The sequence below is a fragment of the Podarcis melisellensis genome, assembly GCF_964234715.1.
Source record: "Podarcis melisellensis genome assembly, chromosome: 1".
Lineage (NCBI taxonomy): Eukaryota > Metazoa > Chordata > Lepidosauria > Squamata > Lacertidae > Podarcis > Podarcis melisellensis.
In genome coordinates this window covers 64,605,918-64,618,297 of record NC_138528.1, presented here as the reverse complement: position 1 = coordinate 64,618,297, position 12,380 = coordinate 64,605,918, and the positions used below count along the sequence as shown (strand labels likewise).

General features: G+C 39.8%; 1 protein-coding gene across 4 annotated transcripts in view; it reads right to left on the bottom strand.

The window, feature by feature from the left end:
- The window catches only part of KIAA1549L (KIAA1549 like), a 155,418-nt gene that overhangs the window by 93,767 nt on the left and 49,271 nt on the right, over nucleotides 1–12,380 (bottom strand). The gene's annotated exons all lie outside the window — the stretch shown is intronic.

Here is a 12,380-nt window from a genome sequence, read left to right as displayed (position 1 = left end):
ATAACTCATAGATCTTTTGGGCTTGGTTATTTAACTTAGCATGCTGCTATTATTTTCTGCCTTATATACATCATGACTGTATTTGTTGTTTGTATTGTTTCATGTTATTATTAATAAAAAATATATTGTAATAAATTAGGAAACTTTTGACAAGATACCATCCATGTCTCTGGCATACAGACGAAGGTAAAAAACAAACAAAAACAAGGGTAAATTGCACCTGAGGACATGAAGTTCTGCATGTTGACTGACCATTCTGAAAAGATGTAAGCCAAGGTGGCTCTATACTTGCAGCTGCAATTACCACTATTCTTAATAAAAATTACAAAGGCTCAACCATGCTGCGCTTGACAAAACTCCCAATGTTGCTATCAGCCATAGTGTGTCAACATATTAAGTAAGAAGCTTGGGGTTAGTAGTAGATACACAGAGGGAATAGATGCTGACAACCAAGCCTCAGTGCCTTGGCAAACGATGCAGGACAGGAATAGTGTCAGTCTTGGCTGGGTTCCTCCATGGAGCAGCTGTAGGTGTTTATCTTGCCAGCCTTAATTATGTGCATAATTACATGCAGGCAGGCAAGGAAGGAAACCAGGGATAAAATGGGGGGAAAGAAAAGCAAAGATTAAAATGAGCAAAAGAACTACATACATGCACACATGCACATGCATGCATAGGAACACACACACACAAATACAGTTTGTAGAGTAACAACAAATTCGTTGCACTTGAAATATGTAAGAACTGGCTATCAGGTTCTGTCAAGCATCTCACAATACATTCACACAAACTTTTCCATTAAGGGTTCAAAACATATTCACACAGAAGTAGGCAGAAGAGAAAGACTTTTCAATGAAGATGAATGTTGGAAGGTGCAGGACAGACAAAAGCAAGTATACTTCTTCACACAGAGCATAGTTTAACTATGGCACTCACTCCCACAGTGACGGCCACCAACTTTGATGGGTTTGAAAGCAGATCAGACAAATTCGTAAAGGATATTAATGGCTACGAGCCGTGATAGCCATGCTGCACTGTCAGAAGCAGCATACCTCAGAATACCAGTTGCTGGGAATCACAGGTGGGTAGAGTGCTGTTCCTCTCAGGTCATGATAGTGTTCTTCCCACAAGCATCTGTTTGGCCACTGCTGGGCTAGATGGCCATTGGGATCTGATCAGATCCCAGTCTTGCAAAGTGGCACAGGGCTGGCTCCTGGAGGGCGGTGATCAGATCCCAGTCTTGCAAAGTGGCACAGGGCTGGCTCCTGGAGGGCGGTGTGAGCACACACACACACACACCCCGAAAAATGTGCCTGGGGCAATTGCCCCGGAACAGCCCCCCTATGCCCCCTCCACCCCTGTATAGGAGACACTGTGCTTCAGAAGTACATTATTCAACTCACAGAGGGCAATGTGGGGCCTCGAGCTTAGCGTTTCTCTTGTTTTTACATGTGAGTAATGCCTGAAAAGAGGATTATTCTCCAAGGTTTGGGATATATATATATACATATATATATGTATGTGTATATATATATATATATATATATATATATATATATATATATGCTGGGACATTCTTGTCTCTGCTCCATGCTGCAATACATGTTCCCACAATTTTGTGGGCATCTTGCTAAAATAAGCACAGGAATTTTGTTACTGCAAGCTGCTTAAGGGAATGGAAGGTAGCTACCTGCAGATGAGGTAGGGAGCAAGAGGGAAGGAGGAAGCAGGTGCAGGAGATACACCACCACCTCTGTTAAGTTAACCAGTTTTGTATGCTTCCATGAGTGAAAACATAAAGTTTATTGAGCTTCTCTTTTATTGGATTTACTACCTGCCCTGAGTCGTTATTGGTGAAAGGCAGCCTAGAAACTGAACAAATTCTGATAATACATTTGAAGATAAAAGCATTTTCGCAATCTCTGCTTTCTGAATTCAGCCTTTGCTTCAGGCTCCACTCTTCTGAAGTCACCTATCAGGTATCCAGCACTGCACTGAGCAGCCAGTTATCAAAGCTCCACGTTGTCACGCATGTACAGAAGCTGGAGCAATGCTAAAAGGATCAGCTGAGGAAACAGATCTAGAAAACAGGCGTAGCTCAGAAGTAGAGCGAAAAGAACAGGCTATGATTGTGCAGTACCAGGAAAGAAGATGGAAAGCTGCACAAGTATGTGGGACAAATTGTTTGATTTGAAATGTGCTAGCAGCAACATGGATACACTAGCTCTCTGACAGTATTCACATGCAAATCAACAATAACACAACTTGGTGAGCTTTGAGCAACAAGCTAATGAGGGTGAAATGTTCAGGACTCGTAGCAAATCCTGTTTCCGAGAATAAAGATTGTGTAGGCTGCTGCGGGTCCAAAAATGAGGATTACACACAACTTGGATACATAAAAGTCATGCTGCATTATAATTAGAGACATCTTTAAAAGACCAAATCAAGCCACAGCTCCTTTCATATGCATACATTCTGTCAAGTGAGCAGCCCCTAAAAATGACAATTAACACAGTTAACAGTCTACAACAGAAAACAACTTTCACATTTTCATTGCAAAGAAACCAAAGAACAAAACCTACAGAACATAAAATTAAAAATTGTCCAGAGACTTCAATAGTTATTAATATCTTAGATTGTATCATATACTGTTTTGTTGGTATTTAAGAACTGGCCTCATATTAATAAATAAATTGCAAATGACTACAGATGCAGCTTCTGGGAATTTTTGTGATTGAGTAGAAACAACTGATCTAGGCAGAACACACCCAGCAGGAGCAATTTGTTTTCACATGACCTTTCAAGCCTATGGCACCATAAGGAAAGATTTCACGTAACTTTTCAAGCCTATGGCTCTGTAAATAAAGTCAGCCAAGGTTAATCAAAAAATGCAGCTCAAAAGATTGTGTGGAATAAATGCTCAAACAACAGTAAATTATGAATCAGCTCTCAGTCCTGGAGTTTGCCTTCACTTGATTCATTTTCAGGAAACATACTAAGCATGTTAGAAAACTACTCTAGAAGAATAGGAGATCGTCCAGCAGTTTGTTATGATAAATGCACACATTTCTCTCTTCCTGCCTGAATCAGTACCTCCTTCCCCACACCACAATATTGAGGATATTCACAAACTTAATCAGCCTGGGACTCCTTATTCAGCCTTCCTGTGAATGGATGAAGGGCAATTTGGATTCTGTTTTAAGCTTAAGGAGTAAGCCTCCTTTCATCCCATGCTGTTATTTTACAAAAGAATGAACACTTTGCAACTCTGGTGTATGTTTATGGAACACTTTTATATTTTAAACACACTCTTCCATTCCCGCCATCACTACCTCCAGCTCCAGAACATTAAAAAAATGGCATAATTAAACAAATATAGTGCTAGGTGGAGTGCTTTTCTCACATGTGAACTCCACAGACATTCTGTTTTCATGTATTCTAAAAATAAGTCAGTGCCTATACACCAGAGAGACTGCCTCCCCTGATCTCTACAGTCAGCCAAAATCATTTTCTCAATTGTACATCAAATAAAATCCCCTTTCTGGGTGCATGGTCTTGCCAAACTTCAGAAATGGGTAACTCCTTAAGCCATGCTAGATTTTATAATTAAATCATCAATGAATAACTAGAAGCAAGCACAGAAAAAACTGCACTTTGATGTGTACCCTAAGCTTATGTTTAAAAAGAAAACAAATATATATTATTGTACAAGGTGATAGTAGCGCAAATTATTTACTATGTTATAATACTGCTGCAATGATACACCATTGGTAATGTCATACTGTGGCAATCTAGTCCTTATGGATGTGTGGATTTGAATATGATTAATAATAAAAACTGCAAAATGCCTTCAGGGTAGAATCTTCTGCCAAGCTCACAGCCCATCCAGAACACATGAGAGTGTGGCATAAAGACTTTATCAGCATATCTGGCTTCATCACTTGTGAATAATGCGATCATCTCAAACTCCTGCTGTTAAAAATCATTACACTCCATCATCATGCAGTCTCCCTAAGGCCTTGGCCTTGAAGGATACACAAGTTTAACTTTCTGCACTCTGCAACTCCTGCTCAACCACAGATCTTTGCAGAATTACAATGCACATTCCTAAAGTCACACACCACATACAGCGAAGATAAATGTAATGGCATGGTCTTAAAGAGAAGTCTAAAGAAAAAGAAAAAGAAAAGAAACCCCAATGACTGAATTTACTTTGGCCTACAGGTCGGCGGTTCGAATCCCCGCAGCAGGGTGAGCTCCCGTTGTTCGGTCCCAGCTCCTGCCCACCTAGCAGTTCGAAAGCACTCTTAAGTGCAAGTAGATAAATAGGGACCGCTTTATAGCGGGAAGGTAAATGGCGTTTTCGTGTGCGGCGCTGGTGCTGGCTCGCCAGAGCAGCTTCGTCACGCTAGCCACGTGACCCGGAAGTGTCTTCAGACGGCGCCGGCTCACGGCCTCTAGAGCGAGATGAGCATGCAACCCTAGAGTCGGACACGACTGCCCCGTACAGGCAGGGGTACCTTTACCTTTTACAGGTCACTATGGGACATGGTAGAGAGTGATGTCATGGTCCCTATGATGCTATGGGCTTAGTTGTTCTGATATCAGAGGGTTCAGGCAGCTACACAACTGAGTGATTAAAACAACCCGGAAGAACTTATAACACTAATTCTAACAAGGAACATCAAGTAAGCTAAACTGTGCAAGTATTGCCAACAAGCCATAATGCTTGGCTTCCAATTGCCACTTTGTTAATGCAGGTCAGTTAAACTGTTTTGGATGGCTTCAAAAAGATGGGAATTCCCCATTCCCTTTGTCTGCTTTAACTATAGTGGTACCTCGGGTTAAGTACTTAATTCGTTCCGGAGGTCCGTTCTTAACCTGAAACTGTTCTTAACCTGAAGCACCACTTTAGCTAATGGGGCCTCCTGCTGCCACCGCACCGCCAGAGCCCGATTTCTGTTCTTATCCTGAAGCAAAGTTCTTAACCTGAAGCACTATTTCTGGGTTAGCGGAGTGCGTAACCTGAAGCGTTTGTAACCTGAACCGTATGTAACCCGAGGTACCACTCTACGGTTTAACAGTACATCTGAACCACAGCTACTAATAATAAGATCCACCTCTTAAACAGAGCTTGAAGATCCTCTCATATCCTTGATTTCAAACCTGATTTAAATGGTTAAGGTTTGAGAAGATGTAACACTACATTTTGATTGAAGCACATTTTAGGCGGGAGGAAATTTTTCTTTAGCAAAGGGGAGGGAGAGTGGAAGCCTTCATGCATTCCAGTCAGACCTCGGGAGTCTGAAGGGTTTAAATTGATTGTGAATACCCAAGAAAGATCTTAGGTCACAGCAGAAAGCTTACTGAAAATGTCAATTCATGTGTGCAGCAGCCATGAAAAGGCTAAATTTAGTGTTCACATTTTTTTGGCGGGCAGGGGTAGGATTAAAAATTAAATTGCAAGTATTATAATGTCATTATGCATTTATATGGGGTAGCTGTATTTAATATGCTAGTTGCTTCATCTCTACAAGAATACCATATTCGTAAAATAAAAACAAAAACTGACAATTGAATTGACCAACAAAGTGCAGCACGTTCTTTATGAGAATAGGGTAAAAATATCAGACGTTTACAGTTTACAAAAAGAGATTGAAAAGCAATTAATAAGAGAATCATACATTTATGACTGGTGTTATGTAACACAATACATACCTGATTTGTGATGGCAACTCACTTAGATATACTTTTAAAGAGGATTGGGTAGTAAGTCTATCAATGGCTATTATACATGGCCACTTCTTATTCAGAGGCAAATGTTTTTTTAGTTACAACCATATGTCACCACAATGTTATCCAAATGTCAACACTGTCATTCGTGCACCTTCAGGTTGGATTGCTGGAATGTGCTTTCTGCTGGTCCAGAAGCAGCAGCTAGTGCAAGATGTGGAACCTCAACTGCGAAAGGGGCAGGATATCACCACCACCATCATGTTACACCACTGCTGAAAGAATTGCACTGGCTGCCAATTAGCAACAAAGCTAAGTTCAAGGTGCTAGTTTTAGTGTATAAGGTCCTATACAGCTTGGGAACAGGCATACACTAAAATATCATATCACCCATTATATGCTCAACCATTGAGCTCTGCAGGAGAGGGCATCCTGCAAAAACTGCCTTAACAGGAGGTCCCTTCCACACAATACAGTGGTACCTCGGGTTAAGAATTTAATTCGTTCTGGAGGTCTGTTCTTAACCTGAAGCACCACTTTAGCTAATGGGGCCTCCTCCTGCTGCTGCTACGCCACCGCTGCACAATTTCTGTTATCATTCTGAAGCAAAGTTCTTAAGCCGAGATACTATTTCTGGGTTAGCGGAGTCTGTAACCTGAAGCATCTGTAACCTGAGGTACCACTGTATAGGAATTGGGCCTTTAGTGTTATGGCACCTCCCCTTTGAAATTCCTGCCCCTTAAATATTAGACAGGTGCCATCTCTATTGCTTTTTGGGCATCTACAGAAGACTTTCTGCTGTCAACAAGCCTTTTAATGTAGGGATACTCCCCAGTCCGAATTAGTACTGGAAAAGTTTTGATTGTTTTATTGCATGTGTGTTTGCCATTCTAGGCTCTTTTGGGAGGAAGGGAAGGGTATAAATTTAATAAATATGGTGTGAAAATGAAAGAGCATTAAAGCTCAGCTGGAATGGACATAAATGTCCATCTATTCCAGCTTCCTTGAGCTTCTGATTAGAAGAACACTTAGTCCAGCCTATATGCGTCCTAAAACAGTTAGAGACCATTATTACTCCTGTTGAGGCTGAATAAAATTTGCTTTTAATGAACATTTATTAAAGTGATCACATAAAACAAAATTCACTAATATACATTAATTTGCAAATGGCAAATCTGCAAAAATTTATTTTTCAGTACAAAGAATATTGGTCTCTGAGTAAGATATGTGACAAATGCTGCAGTATCTCTTTTTAAAGAAGACAGGGGTTTATATCAGCCAAAGGCAGAAGTAGCTGCCAGAAGCTTATTGTTCCATATACAGAAAGATATGGGACCTTGTAACTTACCCTTTTGTGCCTAGTTCTGAATCAAGATAAATATGCATCCAGTACACATATATTGTCTGCTATCTGAATGCACCAGCACCCTTGTTTTGTTCTATGCTACAGCAATGTAGCCATACATTGCACATGGCCTCAATATTGCTAAGTAACACAAAAAAGCATCCAATTTTGTAAATGTGTGATTCACTGGCTTCCAGTTTAATGCACATGACTAGAATTGAGTGTGAAGAAGAATGGATAAGCATTTTAAATCAACTGTTGGGCACTGTGTTGAAAGGCTCCACACTACCTAAGAGATATATACAGGGATGTTATAGTCCCCTGGATTAATGTGCAAAGCATCAAAAAGAAGTTTCAAATACTAAAATATGCCCAGGTTAGACTGGAAATGTCACTGTTGAGATCTAAAATGAGAGAAATAATTAGGAGAACTGAAAAAAGTGACATAGTATGGCAGACAAGATATTCTCTCTCTCTCTCTCTCTCTCTCTCTCTCACACACACACACACACACACACACACACACACACTTTTTGAGATAATCTTTTACTCCTGATTTGGTACATGACAAATAAAGCTATAATCATAGATAACAGGGTTAGCACAAAACTTGACTAGAAAAATTAAGCCAATATTAATTCTTTAAATGTAAAGTTACCTTTTTTTAAAAAAAGAACTGTACCTTTAATCAACATAATCACAAATATAGCTCATCATGTCAATTCATGATGGAATTGAAAGAATATTTCCACACCAAAACACCACTGAGATTGCTGATCTTCTAAAGATATACATACATAAAATTCTACACATATTGTGATTTTTGGAACATAACTTTGTTTGAACTGAGTTTTGACTTCATGAAAAAATGTTTATTGACTTCTTCACTGAAAACCTGGAATCACAACCTGCTACGAGCTCTAACTGGCGGTGATTCTTTACCCTACATAGTTGTGACCACAACTTCCAGTCATAACAATTTTATACATACAAGTTATTATTAGTAAATAAAACTCTCTTGTTGCTACAGTTGCTTCTTGCTGCAGAAGCAGCAGCAGCAGCAACAACAACAACAGGTGCCCAACCCACCCCCAACTGAGGTTCAGTTTGAAATAAACAACACCTATTGAACAAGTTGTGAATAAAAAATATATTCATTATGGGCTGCATCCAGAGATGCCAGAACAAGACTACACTCATGCAGCAGGATTTTCCCACTGCTGTAGCCTCTTGTGCCCCAGTAAGCTGCTCCTGAGGTTAGGAGGACCCTCTGAAATGGCATGGGACTGTAGTGCATGGTGCTATAGCAGGAATGACCTTCATGCAAGCAGAAGTGACTCCTGTTCTCCTCCACCCCACCAACCAACCACTCCGCAAAAGCTTACTGACCTATTTTACGTTTGAGCACAGAATTTAGATATCCTTGGCACACAATAGACCTTGGTAACAAATAGGTACACAAAATTTATCTGAGCTTTTTAAAAGGAGAGCAGCCTGCATCTTTGTTGTGTTCACGTAGTTTCCAAATAACCATCAAACATAAACATCAAATGCTTCCCTGGAGCAAAGACCAAAAAAAATCCAAAAAGGAAAACCAACCCTAAAAGGTCTGGTCTGATCATCATAAACAAGAGACCCCAAAATTAAAAAGGAAAAGCACACCCTTACATGATTTGCAATGCCCTGTGAGCGAGTGAAAGGACAATTTCTCTACAGAAGAAAACACTCTAATAAGTCAATTCTGGTCATTCCTGTCCTCAATCCAAGCTGAAATTTTAGAAAGACTAGAAACGTTAAGAAACAGACTGGCTGGGAAAGACACATATAATGATACCAAGGAGGATGACCTTAAAAAGGGCCAGATTTCCTCCAAAATGATTCCTACACGGGAATATAACTCAGCAGACTGTTGCCCACATAACCTCCAGGTAAAGGCAGAGATAAACCTGCCTTTAATTATGAAAGCACAACACATAAGGGAGGGCAGTATATCACCCCCTGAAAGGAAAACCACCCCTAAGGAGATCTCTCCGGGTTTTTGGACTAAAATGAGATATCTAGATGAGGAGGAACTAGGTTTCAATATATATTAACTATATCATTTTACAGCTGTCCTGATGTTTACTTTCCTGTCTTTGGGATCCATTCATAGCAGATTGTCTAACGTGTCATAAGATAAAGTTCTTCAAAACAGTCCCTAGAGCCACTTCAGGTGTTTATACACTTAAAACATTTTTAGCTGACTGCCTTTTTAAAAATAAAAAAGGAAAGTTTGAATGTGGCAAAAATACACTGGTAAACATGAGTATCAGACCAGCACATTTGCCAGGTATCAAAGACTGGCTAGGGCTCCCTGTCAAGGGTACACAAATATTGTGGAACAGTCACACAAAACCCACTGCTGAGTCTGAGGATTCAAAACTGAAGTCACAGTTACACTTCAAGTCTCCTCAACACCCTGTAAAAATTGTATAGGGAGGCAGGTGAATATACCCTTAAGGCAGAAAAGGAAAGAAAACCGATGAGCCAAAGAGAGTGCACTCACTTGTAGTCAAGGAAATTATTCTGCTACCGGCAAATGCAGCTGCATCATCTGCATAAATGAGAGTTATATTCAGAGAGCAGATGTTCAGGTCCATCATTAGTAAGTATAGCAAATAAACATTGGGTGGAGAGACGGATTCACTCTACCTATTTTAGGGCACTAGTAGCTCATCTGGCTGAAAAGAAGCGCAATGTTCAAGGCATGAGCTTTATCTTTTAAGCATGCCTCTTGGGTGCTAGCACCATTGCTTGCATCTCCCCAATTGTTTGGGATAGCTGGATTAGATTCCCGGTGTGTAATATTTGTTTCTTCCCTGCTAAAACCTTTGGGGCATCTCTCTACTGAGCTATATTTTCTGTCATAGACTACTATTCACAGACATTTTGCAAATAACATTAAATGCATTTGCTGTTGGCTTTCTAAATGCAGTTTCCTTAACCTTTGTTAAATGACATTTGCTTTTCCCTCTTTAAAGCTCTTATTCAATTACTATTAATCAATCTGCCACTTCTAAAAATCACCACAAAACAAGTGTCAGTTATGCTGGAACAAATGTGATTTAAAAATTAGTAACTCCAATGGGAAACGACATTGTCACAACCGTGAAGCGTGCAATGAGAATACAAATCTATCAATAAAGGTTAAACATTTCATTCTAAGTGAATTCAGGAGGCCACCTCTTAGAAATAGGTATGAAAAGACAAGTGTCCACAATCTGTTCAAAGTCAGCATGGGTTGAGGGACAGTGCATTGCATTTAGACCTCTGTTTCCCCAATGCAGTTGTGAATGCATAGGGTAACTATAAGCTGATAGCTGCTGTTGTTGATTATGATAAATAACAATAATGTTTAACACTTATAAGATACCCAAAATTAAGACAGCCCATGCTTGCATAATCACAATGTGATAGACATGATATGAAAGGAAAAAGAAATGGGGAGAGAAAAGGAAGCAAGCATTGGGGGTAGTTTGCCATCTGCCAGCCAATGCTCATTTATTTATTTCATTTGTTAGGCTTTCAGGACAGTTCACAAGATATATTATTCCTAACAACCTTAATGTCCCATTTGCAAATGGGAATATGAGAATTTGTTTTGTTTAACAAGTTTAATCATCAACACTAATAAGCTGTTTACATAAATCAGACATTAAAGTTGCCGGGGATAGGGTGGGGAATTCAAAGTAAAAATAAAATGCACATTATAAAATGAAATTACATATTAAAATACACTTTGGCTTTACATGTTGGAGTAGGCTTGCTTAAACAAAAAAGGTTTAAGCAGGCACTGAAAGCTTGGCCGCTAAGGCCTAGCATCAATGAGCAGGGAGCTCTAAAGTGAAAGTGCTGCCACGTGAAAGGATTGGCTCCTTTTAGGTGCAAAAGCATCAGTTCCAAGTTGATACATCAACAAGTAAGAAGCCTGTGAAGCAATCTTAACTTCCCACACTAAAAAGTGCTATCTGAACAAAAATGTTCATGGGTGATCATGGGTGAAAAGAAACAACTTCTGCAGTGACCCACTGAAACCTAAGCCTTCAAATGTTTCAATAATGTTTTGAAATTCTCCGAAATGGCTCTCCACAAGCAGAGGAAGGAAAAAAGGAAGCAGTGGAAAACCAGGACTGTCAGAGTCAGTTTTTTCCCCCTATTACGTTTTATTGTAATTTATATTTGGTGTTAGCCGCCCTGAGCCAGGCCCTGGCCAGGGAGGGAGGTGTATAAATAAAAAATTATTATTATTATTATTATTATTATTATTATTATTATTATTATTAGTGCAATCCCAGAACTACTGAGCATCGATCGCCCTGGATCTGAGTAAACATGTACATGAATCTTCTGCAAAAAATATCCCCTACCTACTCAGCATGTCCTAAAGATGAGGTCAGCTTCATATGGCACCGGGAAAGAGGATTCCCCCTGATAATTGGTTGATTCCATTCTATTACAAAAGGGATTCTTCACTTTCTGAAAAACCTTTAATTGATATGAAAGTGAAGAATAGAAGAAAATGTAGGTCAGTTGCAAGAGCACGCTGTTCTGAATGGCTTTCCTGCTGCACATTTTAGTAGCACCTTAATGTTCCTAAGCATGACAACTGAACTTCTAAAAAGCAAAGCCATCAGGTACCCCCTTTAAGTACCTATCTGGGGCTGCAGAATATAATGTCAGTATATTGTATCTCTATAAAGAGATCTGACTTGCTTGCACCCACCTACCTCATCTTACTTTTCCTACAATAGTCCCTAAAATATTCCAAAAACAAAACAAAATTCTTAAAACCAATCCAGATTGAGTACTGTGCTCTGTTCAGATATATGTTGTGTATTTTACTTGCTTAAGGTTGTAGAATAAATCTTCAGCCATAAATTTCAGCCTTCAAAATGCATTAAGCAGGGTCTGCCTGAAGACAAGCTTTGTGCAACCCGCCACCCCCCAAAAAATAATTGAGCTTCTCTCACTAACAGACATTAATCCAATAAAAGGTTATCTGCCTGGCTCTGTCCTTCTTTTGCCTTTCTGATACCCTAAGACCCAACACTGCAGCAACGCTTCAAGCACTAAAATTATAAAGTAAGATTTCTAAACGATAACCAGGCGCATATGGTAACTGAGTGATGCTGGAAACAAAACATGTACAGAAGAGCTGATGTGTCAGCAGTCAATATGTAGGGCAATAATATGGTGCACCTAATATGGCCACCAGGGACACAGGTGGCGCTGTGGGTCAAAGCCTCAGCCCCTAGGACATGCC